This window comes from Accipiter gentilis, chromosome 13 (assembly GCF_929443795.1).
Source record: "Accipiter gentilis chromosome 13, bAccGen1.1, whole genome shotgun sequence".
Classification (NCBI taxonomy): domain Eukaryota; kingdom Metazoa; phylum Chordata; class Aves; order Accipitriformes; family Accipitridae; genus Astur; species Astur gentilis.
In genome coordinates this window covers 33,813,272-33,819,388 of record NC_064892.1, presented here as the reverse complement: position 1 = coordinate 33,819,388, position 6,117 = coordinate 33,813,272, and the positions used below count along the sequence as shown (strand labels likewise).

At 43.2% G+C, this 6,117-nt stretch overlaps 1 protein-coding gene across 17 annotated transcripts in view; it reads right to left on the bottom strand.

Annotated features, from left to right (window-relative positions):
* Window positions 1-1,535: 1,535 nt before the first annotated feature.
* Window positions 1,536-6,117, bottom strand: part of WDFY2 (WD repeat and FYVE domain containing 2) — a 72,662-nt gene continuing 68,080 nt past the window's right edge. For 4 of the 17 annotated variants that reach the window (XR_007508036.1, XR_007508035.1, XR_007508031.1 and 1 more), the window contains 2 exons: window positions 3,701-4,790; window positions 1,536-3,598 (listed from right to left, as the gene is read on the bottom strand). The gene's annotated coding sequence lies outside the window, so the exon portion shown is untranslated. Of the gene's footprint in view, window positions 3,599-3,652; window positions 4,791-5,506; window positions 5,620-6,117 lie in introns of those variants that run through there. The other 13 variants (XR_007508046.1, XR_007508044.1, XR_007508042.1 and 10 more) reach the window with 11 other exon arrangements.

The window sequence follows — 6,117 nt, the reverse complement described above, 5'->3', positions numbered from 1 at the left end:
GCTTTATCATTATGAATGGATTAAGAGGGGGGAAGGGAACACGGTGGGTGGGGGCACAGGTTTTAGAGCAGTCTACCTCCTGATGAGAGAGTTGTAGTTTGCCTGGAAGTGTTTATTTCCAGACACAGAGGATGGGATTCATCTTACCTGACCTGTGGACATTTGAATTACTCATTAGGATTCTCGCTGTAAATCAGTAGAGAGAAACCAGGCTTTTTCACAGTGATTTACTGGATCTAGTTTAAAAATGACACCTACCTTCCTACATCTTTCTACTGAAGGTAAAGACAATCAGCTCAGACTATTCCATTCAGGTGGGATTCATTTTATCTTGCATATTTCAGATTTACTGCAAAGCTAAGACTATTGATAACCATAGTGGTAACACATTTTCTCCTGAACTGAGTGTGTTTGATAGCAAACTGCATACAGACCTTGACCAAGTTGCCCTGCTGTGTTACCCATGGCTGCAGACCGCTGTGGTAGGGCAAAAGGCCTAGAAACACCTAGAGCACAGGCGTTCTTGAGCAAGCTACCGTGACTGAGAGCCAAGGCTGTGCTGATGGGCTTTACATAACTTAGTTTCCCAAAAGACATCCTACTGGCTGATGGCATTTACTCATTTTTCAAAGACATCCTGTTAAGTATCAGTTTAGGAAAAAACCCCTCCTCTTTTCAGCCTATTGTCAGTCTCCTTGCAAATAAGAGAGGCCCTGAAATAAGTTTTCCCATGATAAGCAGTGCTGAGAAGTCAGGTCGTCACAGCTCTTCTTAAAGAGGCTGGATCAGCGTTCAAGCTATTGCTTCATTTTAGAAACTTAACTCCTTCCCACACTACAGTGAAGGAAAACAACGGCAAGACTTGTACAGACATTTATTTCCTAAAAGTCTGGTATTAACATTTTACATGGTTCAAACTGTTAAATACAGTTACTGAAAACAAGAGCATGGCTGGAAGTGTATGTAGTAACTATGTTTCTCAATCCAGTAGCTGCAAGGCTAATAACATTTGCATACTTGAGTAAGTCAAGTTGCTTCTCAGCTCTGCAGTATAGTAGAAAAGTTTAATGACTGCTATTTAAATAGTTCATAAAAATAACCAAAGTTCATAGTCTATATAACATGTATTTTAGTCCACATTCTGTACTGATGTATTTGAATAGCCTGTATTTTTCTTTTTAGTCACAGCTTAAAAATGAAGCCAAAGGTATGAAAGCTGCTTTAATCAAGGTTTGGTCACAGTGTAAAAGAGCCAGATACTGTGGTTTAAGAACAGTTGTGATTTAAAGAGAATTAAAACACAAGACAGCAATTAGAAACAAAATCCAGAGTCTCCCACACTCTGGTATTATGGTCCCGACAATGCTTTATTTCAGCCCTTTTCCTCAAGAGCAAACATGGCCTGTGGCTGTAAAGCCAGTAAGATGCTTTGTGTTAATGCAATTCAGAATGACTTGTACCTGCATGTAAGCATATACATTTAGTGCCACCTATATAATTTTAGGGGCAAGAGAAAAACAGCACCCAGTGACAGATTACCAGAAATAGAAGGTGACTGCAGTGATGCCACTGAAACGTTCCTCTGTCTTTGGTGAAAATTTTAGGTCAATGTAAGAGATATCAGATGATTTTGTAACCTGCATTTCCTCTTCTTCAAAGCTTCATTTCTGGGCCAATGTTTATTCTTTGTAAAAAAAAAAAAAAAAAAAAAAAAAAAAAAGCAATCTGTGGTTGATTAAAGTTATAAACAATTGTTGTTTGCCTTTGAATGGCAGGGCATTCCCATATATACCTCACTATTTTGGAGTAAACTGCACGTACCAACTGTCTGTGTTTGCAGCAGCACCCCCGCCAGCTTTTGTGCTGTCCCAGCTCTCCCCACGCCCTGTTCCACCCCTGGGAACAAGATGCAGGCAGGGACACCCCCTTAAACAAGGCTCGGGGCGGGGGGGGGTGATGAAATCCCCTGCCCGGGCTCAAAGATGGGAGTTGTACTACAGACGTCAATGTAGACAGACTTAGGTCAGTGCTGAAAAACTCAATGTAAACAATTTATTTGGTGGGACACAGCCCTGGGCCAGACATGCCAATTTTCAATTCAATCACTGCTTGTATTTTTTGAATGACAGAGCATTTTTTAAAGCCATAGCAGTCGGAGCAGTACTAGTTTTCATCAACCAATGTTTAACTCGGTGAGTGGAGAGTGAACATAAGAGCTACTCTTTCAGAGACCAATGTGGTGGTCATTGACTCCAGTGGAGAAGGGCAGTTAAGGATTAAACTGGTTTGTAAGTTCCTTTTGCCCATGCCCATCTTCCATTCCCTGTGTGTGTTGCTCTCACACCTCATGCAAAAATAAAGTGCCCCTTCTCATAACACTAGATCCTCCTTATCTAAAATTAGTGCTGGTCAACCAACATTCACCCACTTTAAACGAGCTGTTACCACTTTGAATGGCAGCGGGAAGCTTCAGGTCCCTCCTGGCTCAGCTCAGCTGTACTTCCTTGTTTGTCCATCAGGCTTACATCTCTTGTTTCGTTGGGAGAGGTAGTTCTGGGTGCATTTGTGTGGATCCAGAGATTGATTACAGGAGATAATTTCAAAATGCAAGTGAGACGACTTGAAAACTCTCTACTCCCGCAGTCATCCTGATCTAGACAATGAAAGAAAGAAGGCATTGAAAAAGCAGGGACTCTTAACGGGGAGCAAGTGTAACAAACCCACTTCTAGAACTAAAAGTGACCAAATCAACTTCAATTTGTGAAGTAGGTCAGTATTTATGTTCCTCTCTCTAGCGGGAGCCATCAGATAAATGTTAGGAAAAATGGTGTGAAGGAAACTTGTTCTCTCTCAAGACAAAAGCCTTACAAAGAGACACAGCACCAGCCTGCCCAAAGGTCTTGCACAGGCAGGTTTTCAGCCTACCAGCATGAGAAACAACTCAAACCTTTGCTGTGCCAGCAGTACCGGAGGATTTCACAGATAAAAACATTCCTAGAACAGAGGAAGAGGGGTAAAACCTGCACTGGTACAAACTTCAGGGAGCTCCCAAAAAGTGGCGTTTTCCTTGATGGTTAAAAATCTTCTTGGGCATCTTCCCTTTACTTTCCAGCTGAGAAGCTGCAACCCACACAGAGCCTTAGGGCAATGCAGAAAATTGCGCAATTCGTTCACTGCCCAAACACCCTCGTCCTGGGCTGGTCACCCACGGCCGGCCGGGCGGAATGAGAATTTGTCCTGGCAAAGAAATGACCCTGCTCGCCCACGCAACAGTTGTAAGTTCTATGCCAGCTCAGAGAACATGTAGGTGAACAGGTCCAGTCAGAACTCAATAACCCAAATTCCTCATTACAAATCAACACACACATAGAGAAGGAAAAGTAATAGCCAGGAGCTGATAGAAATTAATTTAGTGGGGTTAAACTAGCACTATTTACTTGGTTTTGTTGGAGACACTTATTTACATAATGGAACAGAACTAGAAAGTGTTACACTATAATTAGCAGAAAAGATGGTCAAATTGCTGAGCAGTACTCCTAGTAAACACTGACCTGATCGAAAGCCAGCAAGATTTTTTTTGATGTAAAATCCCTCTATTCTGAAAGACAACAAAGCCCACAAGATACAGGTCGGTATGGTGAAGTTAACTTACCAAGTGGAGTCAGAAGCAATGCTCAGCCTTTGGAAAACTAAACCACACCTGGAACTAGTAACAGCAAAGATGAATCAAGTTTGCGTTAACTCCTTTTTTTCTGAAACTTTCTTGATTACTTGGTGGTGGCAACCCCACCAGATTTTCTTGGGACAGGACAAAGTAGAGGTATTAATGATGGGTCTTTCACCTTTGAGGGAAGCCCTGACCTGTTATGAAATGTTTGCATTTGGTTAGTATCTGCAAAGGTGCTGAATTCAGTGAACAGGGATGAAAAAATTGTGTAAAGAAGCCTGGAAAGTACAAAGGTGATAAAACCTTTAATAAATTCAGATTATTTAATGTATAGGGAACAAGTAACTGGAGAGAGGCAAAACCTGTATCTTCATAAGGCCTGACACCTCTTCTGCACCATCTCAGTAGTGATGTGTCTCTTCCCCATCATTTTAATGTTGAAGTGCTTCCAAATTTAATGCATTTCTTACAGCACTACTTGAGGTAGATAAATTTCTTGCTCTTTATCAGCATTTAACTCAGATATTCATAGACTCGATCTACCACCCCATCACTAGAACAACTCCACTCCTTGTGGCTTCTGGCTCCTGACCAGGGCTGCTGGTCAGCTTGCAGTGCTGGGAGAGGGGATGGTTCGGCTTTGCACAGTTCTGATGAATATTCATTTCTACACTGCTGGCTTTTTTTGTATGCCGATAACATTCTCTCTTGGCATCTCTTCCTTGCAAAGACTTTGCCAGTAGACTGTGCTCTCTTGTTTTGATTTTATTTTGAGTTCAATGTCCTCACATGGCACCAATTTCAATGCCTTTGAGCTCAACCTCTTTCTGTTCTTAGCAGCACAGTGTTATCCTGCAGCAAACAAAATTTCAGAGATGGCCAAAGACTGGTCATAAGGGAAAAATCCCCCAAACTGGGAAAATGCAATGAAAAAATCACATGTGAGCGACCAGAGTTAAATTCCAGAACTTCAGGTTATTGACAAACTATGGACCACTTCTTTCTTCTGAGGAGCAAAGATTTCCTGCCAAATTTCACATGCAATTTTGAAGAGAAAAATCTGTTTCTTCCTCAATATTATGCAAGAGGACAACACTGAAGGGACTTGGCACAGGAATCCATCCTGAAAAAAGGATCAAGTTTGTTGTTACTGTTGCATACTATTGTCACATATAGAAACAAAGTCTTCTAAATCCTAATAGAAAACATCCATGTGAGCAATGGGGTCTCCTGGAAAGGACATGGCCCTGTAAAACCGCACATTGTAGACCTATTTCCTATGTGCTACAAAACAGAGTTTTGGTTGTTCTTATCCAAATCCTATTGGGAACAGCGAGAACAGACATATGTAGCGTTTGCTAATTAGTAGCCCTAGTATTTTAGATTTAAAGAAAGAGACTTTTTAAAAAAATTTCTAACCCGTGCAGTAGACACAGACGTTAAATGGACTTTGAATCACAGACTGGTTGAGGTTGGCAGGGACCTCTGGAGCTCATCTGGTCCAACCCCCCTGCCCAAGCTGGGCCACCCACAGCCAGTTGCCCAGGACCATGTCCAGACAGCTTTTGAGTATCCCCAAGGATGGACACTCCGCCACCTCCCTGGGCAACCTGTGCCAGTGCTCAGTCCCCCTCACAGTGGAAAAGTGTTTCCTGATGTTCAGAGGGACCCCCGCCGTGTTTCACTTTGTGCCTATAGCCTCTGGCCCTGTCACTGGGCTCCACTGGAAGGAGCCTGGCTCCGTCCTCTTTGCACCCGCCCGTCAGGTATCTATATACGTCGATAAGAGTCTTCCTGAGCCTCCTCTAGGCTGGACGGTCCCAGCTCTCTCAGCCTTTCCTTCTCATAGGAGAAGGTGCTCCTCTACCTTCATCATCTTTGCAGCCCTTTGTTGGACTCTCCCCAGTATGTCCATGTCTCTCTTGTACTGGGGAGCCCAGAACTGGACACAGCTGGGGGAAAAAAAAAGTTGCATATTCCTCTCTAACTGATTTCTGCAGCAGGCATAAAGTAAACCTTTTTTCCCCTACGTCTTTTTTGGATCATGCACAATCGTTTTTGTGCATCTGGCCATCCACCTTCTTACCAGCAGCCACCCCGCCCCAGAAGAAACACATCCCTCCTTTTCCTGGTACTGGAGATACTCCACCCCCTCAGGCAAAGTGCAACCATCACTTCTGACGTTCTAAGAGTCACTGTGCTGACATTCAGGTGATGGCCTCACGTTCCAGAGGACCAGGTGGGGAGGGCATTTGGGCTTCACTATAAAAATCAGCTGTAGACAAGAGTGCTAACAGCTGAGCACACTAATGTCACCAATCGGGACTATTCTCTGTCACACTGGCTGATTTTTAGCCCTAGGCACTACCCTGTTTCAACCATCACTAACCACAATGTTAGTCTCCTACAGATGGAAGCACCGTCAGTGCTATCGTTGCAGCTGCCCACAA